This window comes from Triticum urartu, chromosome 4A (genome assembly GCF_056163025.1).
Source record: "Triticum urartu cultivar PI428250 chromosome 4A, HENAU_Tu73, whole genome shotgun sequence".
NCBI classification, from domain to species: domain Eukaryota; kingdom Viridiplantae; phylum Streptophyta; class Magnoliopsida; order Poales; family Poaceae; genus Triticum; species Triticum urartu.
Window position 1 is genome coordinate 459,979,499 of NC_141876.1, and position 11,697 is coordinate 459,991,195.

An 11,697-nucleotide genomic window follows, 5' to 3' on the forward strand; every position below is an offset into this window, starting at 1 on the left:
TTAGTGAGGAAAACTCCAAGTCCGAAGCTGAGAAAGGCATACGAGCTCTTCTTAGAGAAGAGGAGCTCAAGTGGGCACTACGTGCTAAAGTGCTTAAGGTTGTCCAAGGGGATGACAATACACAATTCTTCCATATGATTGCGAATGGTAAACATAGGAACAAGAAAATCATACAGCTTGAACAGGACGAGGGGACAATTGTGGGGCATGAGAATCTGAAAGCTTATATTTCTAATTAATATAAACAACTTTTTGGGCATCCAGAAGCAAGCACGGTGGCCCTAGATGAATCTGTTTTTGGAGATATACCTCCAGGTAGAGGAAAATGATAATCTATTTGCACCATTTACTGAGAAGGAGGTTTTGAATGCCATCTCACAAATGAAACCGAATAAAGCACCGGGACCAACTGGGTTTCCATCTGAATTCTATAAGAAATGTTGGCATATTATTAAGGATGAGCTTATGCCTATTGTCGGTGTCAAAACCAGCGGATCTCGGGTAGGGGGTCCCGAACTGTGCGTCTAAGGCGGATGGCAACATGAGGCAGGGGACACGATGTTTTACCCAGGTTCGGGCCCTCTTGATGGAGGTAAAAACCTACGTCCTGCTTGATTTATTCTTGATGATATGAGTGTTACAAGAGTTGATCTACCACGAGATCGGAGAGGCTAAACCCTAGAAGCTAGCCTATGGTATGATTGTATGTTGTCCTACGGACTAAAACCCTTCGATTTATATAGACACCGGAGGGGGCTAGGGTTACACAAGGTCGGTTACAAAGGAGGAGATATCCATATCCGTACTGCCTAGCTTGCCTTCCACGCCAAGTAGAGTCCCATCCGGATACGAGACGAAGTCTTCAATCTTGTATCTTCATAGTCCAACAGTCCGGCCAAAGGATATAGTCCGGCTGTCCGGAGACCCCCTAATCCAGGACTCCCTCAGTAGCCCCTGAACCAGGCTTCAATGACGATGAGTCCGGCGCGCAGTGTTGTCTTCGACATTGCAAGGCGGGTTCCTCCTCCGAATACACCACGGAAGAATCTGAATATAAGGATAGTGTCCGACCCTGCAAACTAAGTTCCACATACCACCGTAGAGAGAATAATATTTCCACAAATCTAATCTGCTGACATGTTTTGGCAACATGACATTATGCCATGGCCCGGTGATTATTCGAACCATTTCCTTTAACTATCCCCGCACATAACGCGAGGCAGTTTCTTGACACATCTTGTCAAAGTAGAGATCGTGTCCTCCTTATTACAGGATTCTCATCAATACGGGTGTGGGTAACCCAACCGCGCCATCGATTATGACGCTTGGGGGATAAGCGAGTTTTACCAGGCTAGTGGGGGCGCATAGTTTCGGCCGCCCTTATAAAGGGATAAGGTTTAACATTTTTCTACCCACGCCTTCTTCCTCCTTGCTCATCCATTCTTGCGCACTCGAGCTCCGACGCCCAAGTCCACATCCTTCCCCTCAACCTTCTCCAATCATGTCCGGAGCGGGAGGCAAATGGATGGATTCCTCCATTACGGAGGGACACATCAAGAAGATGCGCAGAGCTGGATACTTAGCCGCGAATATCGCGCATCGGCTGCCCGCTGCGGGGCAGATCGTTCCTACCCCTGAACCTCACGAGAGGGTAGTTTTCCTCCACCACTTCCTCCGCGCACTGGGGTTTCCCCTCCATCCATTCGTCCGTGGTCTCATGTTCTACTACGGGCTGGACTTCCATGATCTGGCCCCAAACTTCATCCTCAACATTTCGGCGTTCATCGTCGTGTGTGAGGCTTTCCTCCGCATCAGGCCTCACTTCGGCCTGTGGTTAAAGACCTTCAATATCAAGCCGAAGGTGGTGGGAGGCCAGCAAGCAGAATGCGGCGGAGCCATGGTGGGCAAGATGCCCAACGTCATATGGCTTGAAGGCTCCTTTGTGGAGACCATAAAGGGGTGGCAATCGGCGTGGTTCTACATCACCGAGTTGCGCGACACCAACTGGGTGGCTGCCCCCGAGTTTCGATCCGGAATCCCCACGCGGCTCACCTCCTGGAAAGAGAAGGGCCTATCCTGGAGTTCATCGGTGGAGCTGGACGGACTCCAGAAATGTATCCGGAATATGGCAAGCAAGAAGCTCAAGCTTGTCAACATAGTCCAGGTTATGCTCATCTGCCGGATCCTCCCGTGTCAACAACGGGATTTCAACTTGTGGGAGTTCGACCAGGCCCAGCACCAGACTCTGAGCGAGCTCTTCGACACGACGCACAAGGACGTCTGGAGGGTGCTGTTCAAGGGCGCCGAGGTCCCTCCCTCTCTCACCGAGGACCGCGAGCTAAGCGCAAAGCGCCGAGCGCATTCGGTGAGTTCTATACATCCGGTAGGATATTTATTTCCCCTAGCTTAACCATGTGTGCGGTCTGAGCTCCATGCCTTTGACAGGACTGGGTGGAGACGTCGGGGCAGATTAACTGTCCGGCCCCTCTGCCCGAAGACACCGCGAACGCTCTCCTGATGGAGATGCTGACTCCGACTCCTTATAAGGTGCCGGAGAAGACCAAGAAGGCCAAGGGAACCCGAAAGAGTTCCTGACGCCAGGTGTTATCGGACTCATCGTCCGATAACTCCGCGACACACTCCTCCCCCGAAGACGAGGAGGAAGATGAAGATGCTCCCCCTTTAGTCGGGGGAGACAAGAAAAGGAAGGCCGCCCTGATACGTCCATTTTGCATCATGCTTTGATGTCGATATTTATTGCATTATGGGCTGTTATTTCACGTTATGTCACAATATTTATGGCTATTCTCTCTTATTTTACAAGGTTTACATAAAGAGGGAGAATGCCGGCAGCTGGAATTCTGGGGCTGGAAAAGGAGCAAATATTAGAGACCTATTCTGTGCAACTCCAAAAGTCCTGAAACTCCACGGAATATCTTAAAATAAATAAAGAAAAATCCTTGCCAAAGATGAAGTCCAGGGGGCCCACACCCTGCTCACGAGGGCGGGGGGCGCGCCCCCCCTACCAGGGCGCGCCCCCTAGCTCGTGGGCCCCCTGGTGGGTCTCCGATGTCCATCTTCTCCTATATGAAGTCTTTCGATGAGAAAAAAATAGGAGGCAACCTTTCGGGATGAGACTCCGCCGCCACGAGGCGGAACCTTGGCGGATCCAATCTAGAGCTCCGGGAGAGCTGATCTGTCGGGGATACTTCCCTCCCGGAGGGGGAAATCATCACCATCGTCATCACCAATGCTCCTCTCATCGGGAGAGGGCAATCTCCATCAACATCTTCACCAGCACCGTCTCATCTTCAAACCCTAGTTTATCTCTTGTATCCAATTCTTGTCTCAAAGTCCGGGATTGGTGCTAGTAGGTTGCTAGTAGTGTTGATTACCCTTTGTAGTTGATGCTAGTTGGTTTAATTGGTGGAAGATTATATGTTCAGATCCTTTATGCATATTATTACCCCTCTGATTATGAACATGAATATGCTTTGTGAGTAATTACGTTTGTTCCTGTAGCGACCCAACCCGAATGGATCAAGTCTCTGTGCTTAAGTGGCATCCCTAGATTGGTATGCTGACACACACAGTACTCGAGGATTTATAACAGAGGTAAATCACATGTAAAAGTAACGTAAATACTATTACCTCAATCCAAAATAGCGGAAGTAACAAGGTTGTGGATACCCATCAACACCAACGGCAAAGTTGAGTGTAGAAATAGTAACCCTAATGTATCACTTACTCGTCGTAAGATTCCTGCAACATGAGACGTTGCAGCCACAAAGGGTCAATACATTGAATGTACTGGCAAATTCACACCATAGAGAGAAATGATGAACAATGGCTATCACTACATGCATATTTGGCTGGTGGAAAAGCTCTATGGTTATAGTTTTTGCGAAAAGCCAATTTTTCCCTACTACAAAGGAATAAATTTTATTTAACTATCATGGTGGTTGTTGAACATTGAGAATGGTTGAAAACATTCTCAATCCCAATTAAATAACATCATTAAACCCAACAAACTTAATTTAAAGTAACGTGATGAGATCAACAGGATAATCCAAGTACCAGAGACTCAAGATGTCCATAACCGGGGACACGGCTAATCATGATTAGTTTGTACACTCTGCAGAGGTTTGCGCACTTTTCCCCACAAGACCCGATCTCCTCCGTTGGATTTCTCGCACTACAAGGTGTTTGAGAAACGGATGACCGAGACATAGTCTTTCAGAAGCGTTTGCACCTTACGATGGGTAGACCGTTCCACCTACAACCCCTACATCTGCTAGTCTACCACTGTAAGAGTTCACACGACTTAATCAACTAAGCTAGAGCCCATAATAGCTTGTGGCTGCACACGGAAGTTTCTAGCATGAATAATCTTATGATCCCTTTGAGCCTGGGTGGCGGACCATAGGATGATCACACGGTATATCCCCTGGATCTCCTAGGACAACACTGGTATTTCCCCAGGTGTCCGAGCAAGTCCACTGGTATATCCCCAGGGTGCCCCTAGCAATCCACCCAGATGTGTATTAAAGTTGCCACCTTAAGTTGAACCATTAATTAACAATCTCACATCTGTCATGAAATACTCTCAAACCCAATCCACGTCTACAAGCATAGCATGGCAATGTAAGCATAACGTAATAGTAACTCCCAAGGTTTGAATGCAGGGCAATAGGTTCTTACCTCATCAACTACTTCCCAATACCCACATGTTATCAATCCTACTCATGCAATGTTTGAGGGTGAAACTAATGCATAAAAACTGGGTATGAAAGGGGATATGATCAAAGTGTGAATTTGCCTGCAATGTTGATGAAGATGATTCGCACTCATAACTCTTGATAGTTCTACTCGTCACACTCCGGTCAATCTATCATAATCAAGCAATAGTAACCACACATAAGCAATAACTCAAAAGATCAGGAAGAACGAAGAAGACGATTCGGAAAACATCAAACCAAGCTAATAGCTCTTGCAACATAAAACAATTTCTAACAGTACCAAAATTATGTGAATTTGGCCTTATCAGAAAGTTTAGGTCAAGAGCTTCGATTTGCAAAAAGAATCAACTCAAACGGAGCTACGAAACTCAAGTTATGATCAAACGAAGTTCAAATTCAAATCTGATCTAATTCAAAATTTAAACTTTTCAAAAACATGTTTGAGTTGGATTACTGGATAGAGGAGATCATAACGAAGACGTGAGCGTTGGTTTCGTAGGATTTGGATAAACGGGTAAAAAGTTGTGATAGATTGAAGATCGGGGACTAAACTATGAAGAAACTAATTACATATGGGTCCCTGGCTAATATTAACAGAAAAAGAAAAAACTAAATAATGAACGTTCGCTAACTAGTCCTAAGCAGAGAACGTTCTTAGAATAGATCTAACTAAAAAACTAAACCGGGGTTTTTAAAATAAAACCGAGAAAAACCTAAACCCTAAAAGAAATAACCGGACCGGGCGGTTTACCGGTTCGGTCGAAATAAACCAGCGGCGGCAGTTGACGGCAGCAGCAGCAGCTCCGGCGATGCGGCGGACTCCGGCGAGACGGGCAGCGGCGATGTGAAGCGGCTCCGGCGAGCGAGCGGCGCGGCGCGGATGCGGCAGAGGGCGACGGCAGCGGCGGCGAGCAGCGAGGCGGGGCGGCGGACTAGGCGGCGGGGCGGCTTGCTTGCGGCGGCGGCGGTTGGAGCAGGTGGCGGCGGCGGCGATCTGCGGGAAGGGCGGCGATGCGGCGAGGAGGAGAGGAGAGAGGGGGTCCGGCTCCTTTTAAAGGGCCCTCGGGTGCGGCGCCTTGCGCGAGGGGGCAGCGACGGCGTGGCGGCGCCGGACTCCAGGAGGAGTCCCGGTCGCGCACGGGAGGAGGGAGGCGGCGGCGACTTGGGCCGGCTGGGCTGGGCGCGGCCCAGTTCGGTCGGCACGTTTTTTTATATAAAAGATTTTCTTTTTTCCATACAAACAAAACAAATAAAAACAAACAGAAATAAAAATATTATATAGGCCTATAATATATCAAAATTTTCAGAAAAAGATTTTCCATAACATGAACATTTTTCTTGCATAAAATAAAATACCCACAAAATCAGATAATTCAAAGAGTGCTACAGGTCTAATAAAATCCAACAAAATCATTTAAAAAAACCAAAATGATTTCAAATTAATTTTTCTCCAATTTTCTAATGTAGGGAATCATGTTACCTAATTTCCATATATTTTATTTTTGGAGAAAAATAATTTGAATAAAACTCAAATAACTCCAAATTGAAAATAAATTCAAAGGGGCTTTGAATTTAATTCTTTGAAACTTCCAACTCATATTTCATATAATTTGAAGAAGTCATTTTATCTTCTCTCGTGAAAATCATTGAGTTGCATAAAATTTCAGAATTGGAAATATTCTCAAATGAAATTCAAATATTTTCAACACCCCTTGTCATTTAGATAAATGGAAGAAGTCATGTCATCTTCTCTCCAGGGTTTTGTGATGAAAAGTATTTGAATTCACGGAGATCAGAAAGCAAATATGAAAGTTTGGGAAAGTCCTTTTATTCCCTCTCATTTAACTTTCAAAAAGTTTCGAATTCACTCACTTTCAGACAATCAATCAAAAAATCAATCAAATCTATCTATTTACTATAACATTCCAAAATTTATAATTTTTGGGATGTTATAAACGTACCACCCTTAAAATGAATCTCGTCCTCGAGATTCGAAGAGGCTAGAAAGAAATAGGTTAGGTTCGGGGTCTTCTCAAAATCCATCGATCGTCTCCGGGGTCTCGGGTGCTACCACCCTTAGAAGCATGGTTACGGTTCCCTCGAAACTCATACACCTCATCCATATTTTTGGCAGTGTCGGTCTTCTCAAATCTCGGGAAATTCCACCTCTGGGCTCTTCAGATAGTGGCATAACCTTTACCGCAATTCTTCTGTCCTTTCCTCTTGGTAAGGTTATTTCGAGATTGGGTCTTCGCAGGTGACGGGTCTGGCGCCAATACTAAACAACTATCGATATCTCATGGTGGTCAACCATTTATGGTTTCTCCTGCAGGAAATGGGTCTGGTTGATCCTCACCGTATAACCAACGGTTGGCAAAAGCTGCCTTGTACAAGGGAAAATTTCTTATAGCATTCTAAGGTTTAAACAGAGTTTTGATCGTCGTCTCTCTACTATAGGTAAGTCACTCAGATTTACCATCCCATATAGCAAGGCGAACAATAAGAGTAAGTCGGTATGGTGATCAATCCATCCCGCACCCAAATCATTACCTTGTATACAGTTTAGCGAATTCTCACATTCTAACACTCGGTCATCCTCACAAGCATTGCAGAATTTCTCTTGTCGATGAACTGCGTTCGGAATAATCCATTGATTCTGCAAGCCAAACAAACATATATCATTCCTTCACAACTCTCAGGTTTTGCGTTACTCCCATAAAGTTGTCTGCCGATAAACATCGTATCTTCCTCCAGGGTTTTTCCTTCAGCAAGAATGTTCTTGCTTCTTGGTAGGTCCTGGGCCTGTGGGTTATGGCCCATCTCATCACTTGTAGTCCTTGAACTTATCATCGGGCAACTGATCATTATTCCAACTTCCAACTTCCTAGTATTCTTGAATCCATCCAATTGTACTATCTTCCTTCCTTCTATTAGCACCAAACTAGGACATGATTACTCAGATTCATCATGGAATTTCCCCTGATCCATATGTCCAACATCATACCTCCTTTATATCCAATAGTAATTCATCTCTTCATCCTCGTGGGATATCCCTCATACCGAGAAAAAAACTTATACTTATGAAGTCCATATTCCACTTCAGGGAACATCACTATCCTTTCCAGGTTCAAACGTCCTTACAGGGGAATATTGGCCATCTCTGCATGGCACTTCTTCAACTGGGAAACGTGAAACACATCATGAACTCCGGACAGTCCTTCGGGTGACTCCAACTTGTTGGCCACTTCCCCATACGCTCCAAGACTCGGTATGGTCCTACAAATCTCGGGGCTAACTTTCTCTTAACCCCAATTCGTTTGACTCCCCGCAGAGGGGACATACGAAGACATGCTCTGTCTCCAATTTCATAGACTACCTCCTTGCGTTTTTAAGTCTGCATAACTCTTCTGCCTGGACTGAGCTACCTTCAGTCTATCTCGAATCAACTTAACATTCTCTTCTGACTCCTTGATCACATTTGGTCCAACAACTGACGGTCTCCAACTTCATCCCACACACTCTTGGGGTATCACACATATCGAGACAAAACTCGTATTCATTTTGTCCGAAATCCACTCAGTGGAGTATCCTTATCTTTTCCAGGGGTCAAGAGTTCTTACAGGGTACTACCACCCTTAAAATGCACAAATCTTCCATAGAACATATTTCTCATATCCTCAAAAAAAAGGTCAAAATCCTTCTTCATAGAGTAACAACTCATAAAATCCATATAAGTGCCAACTATGCTAACTTTATTCATTCTCAAGTGATTACAATCTCTCGCTTTTCCATTACATGTCTCAACTCAACACCTCAATATAAAAGAAAATGTTCTCACTTCTACTACTCCATTTCTTTTGTTGCAAACTCAACTATCTAGCACAAGTTTCCTTCTCCTTGGGGCATCCTCTGGCAAAGTGCCCTGCTCTATTACAACGAAAATATATTACTTCTGACAAGTCTCGAGGTTTCCTTTTTGGGCAACTGCTGAGGTAGTGCCCTGACTCCTTGCACCTGTAACAGGTGATATGACTTAGGTCCTTCCTGGAATCAAATCTGCTTCTCTTCCTAGACCTTTCCATGCCAATCATGGCTTCTATTTCTTGTGGGTCATACTATACTTCCTCTGTCGGGAATTCTACTAGATCCCCATTCAAACTATTTTGGGAGATGTGACCTTCTTCTCCACATGAATAGCAAGACTTCGTGCAGGGTTTACTCGGGTCTTCTTTAGGTGTGTCCTCCATCACAGCTTCTTCTAAAATTTCCATGAGGGCTCCTTTCATTCCTTCTTTCTTATGCTGGATGGTTCGTTGTACCATGGGGTAAATGTGGCACTGAGCAGGATAGTGGGTAGTCCCTTCACACAAGAAACAAGTAATCTTCCTAGTTGGGCATTCTTCAACTGGGTGACTTCCTTCACAATTTGGGCATTCATCCTTGTGTTCTTTATGGGTGTGTCCTATTTCTCCACAAATCTTGCATGCACAAGGTTTCTTCATATCCTTTCCATAAGGCTTCAAATTCTGGGACACAAGGTGAGATCTTTGTAGAGTCAACATTAATTCTCTCCAAGTGGTTACTCCTTGCCATCCATTCATGGTTTGGTATATCCTCCACCAAGTAGCAGCACCTCTTTCAAAGCACTGAAGAGCATGCTGGGTCATATCATTTCCAACTATAGGGTTATTATTCATGTGATCCTCCATGTTCTGAATCCATCGGTCTGTCTCCAATTGACTCATCGGTCTAGAAAATACAAGATCATCTTGATTCATCCTCTATTGGGTCCAAGGGTTTTGGGGTGAGATGAGAGAGATAGAGAGGGATACACACAATGCAAACAATAGTTTTTAAAAGACAGATTTTTATTGTGGCTGTCGGAAAAACATCAAACAAATGACAGCTCACAATCATCGCATCTAACGTAGGTATATAACAGGGGTTTGGTCTTCTAAAGGTCAATAAATCTTCAACGTCTCCAAACTCTTCAAGCCTTGTTCATGCCTCCAATGGCTTCTTCCGATCATGCTTGTCTTTCTCAAATCCTTTTGCCAGATCAACTCTGTTGACGCGAAGTCTCTCGTGACCTCCTTTAATATTTTTGTAATTGCGTTCCAAACTTCTGGGTTTCACATCCTTGACATGAACCATGGCACTATGGTCCTTACGTTCCTGACTAATCTCCTGTATCTTGAGGTTTTGCTCCTCCAGCTTGGCTACTTTCAGTTTCTAGGTCCCGAGTTCTTTTCGAAATGCTTTCTTGTCTAATACGGCTTCATGGAGCTCCACCTTAAACTTCTTCATGTACTACTCCATATCCTGGCGATACACCGGCTAAGGTTAAAACTTCATCTTACTAATAGGTGCTCCATCAGCCTTCTTCCATCAAATCCATTCTGAAGAAATGCATCCTTAACTCAGCACGGTGACAATAGCATCAACGGGCGATGACATCACGGATAACCGTGTTTCTGCTCTTGTCATTCCCATGAGCTATCATTCCATAGTTGATATCTCCTGCCTTAGGGTTTTCAAAACTTCGAGTTCTCATGCTCCTTGTTTCAGTCTTTCTCCGATACACCTTGATCCCGGTATTGACAGCTTCAATAGTCTGCCAAGTTCCACAAGGGGTGCCTTCCTAGGACATAAAAATCTGGAAAATTCTACACGGCCTTCAAATTCTCCTAGTCTTTGGAGTCTTCAACCGTTGCAGTTTCCATTATTATAATGTATGGTAAAATCCTCTTCATTCCGAATGGTCTTAGTTGTCCGATATCTTGTACATCTTGGAGTGGTCTCATTAGTCGAATCTTCGTGGGGTCAAAAGGGAAAAAGGGGTATGGTCTCACTAAAAGGGGATATTTGAATAAGCTCAGAAGAGAAGAGAGGTAAAAGACCCTTTTGAAGAGTAAAGTTTTAGAGAAAAATCTTTGCTATGGGCTTGCCAGTTTCTAGGGTCACGTCCTACAGTCAACATGTGCTCTGATACCATCTTGTAGCGACCCGACCTGAATGGATCAAGTCTCTATGTTTAAGTGTCATCCCTGGATCGGTATCCTGACACACACAGTACTCGAGGATTTATAACAGAGGTAAATCATATTTAAAAGTAACGTAAATACTATTACCTCAATCCAAAATAGCGGAAGTAACAAGGTTGTGGATACCCATCAACACCAACGGCAAAGTTGAGTGTAGAAATAGTAACCCTAACGTATCACTTACTCGTCGTAAGATTCCTGCAACATGAGACGTTGCAGCCACAAAGGGTCAATACATTGAATGTACTGGCAAATTCACACCATAGAGAGAAATGATGAACAATGGCTATCACTACATGCATATTTGGCTGGTGGAAAAGCTCTATGGTTATAGTTTTTGCGAAAAGCCAATTTTTCCCTACTACAAAGGAATAAATTTTATTTAACTATCATGGTGGTTGTTGAACATTGAGAATGGTTGAAAACATTCTCAATCCCAATTAAATAACATCATTAAACCCAACAAACTTAATTTAAAGTAACGTGATGAGATCAACAGGATAATCCAAGTACCAGAGACTCAAGATGTCCATAACCGGGGACACGGCTAATCATGATTAGTTTGTACACTCTGCAGAGGTTTGCGCACTTTTCCCCACAAGACCCGATCTCCTCCGTTGGATTTCTCGCACTACAAGGTGTTTGAGAAACGGATGACCGAGACATAGTCTTTCAGAAGCGTTTGCACCTTACGATGGGTAGACCGTTCCACCTACAACCCCTACATCTGCTAGTCTACCACTGTAAGAGTTCACACGACTTAATCAACTAAGCTAGAGCCCATAATAGCTTGTGGCTGCACACGGAAGTTTCTAGCATGAATAATCTTATGATCCCTTTGAGCCTGGGTGGCGGACCATAGGATGATCACACGGTATATCCCCTGGATCTCCTAGGACAACACTGGTATTTCC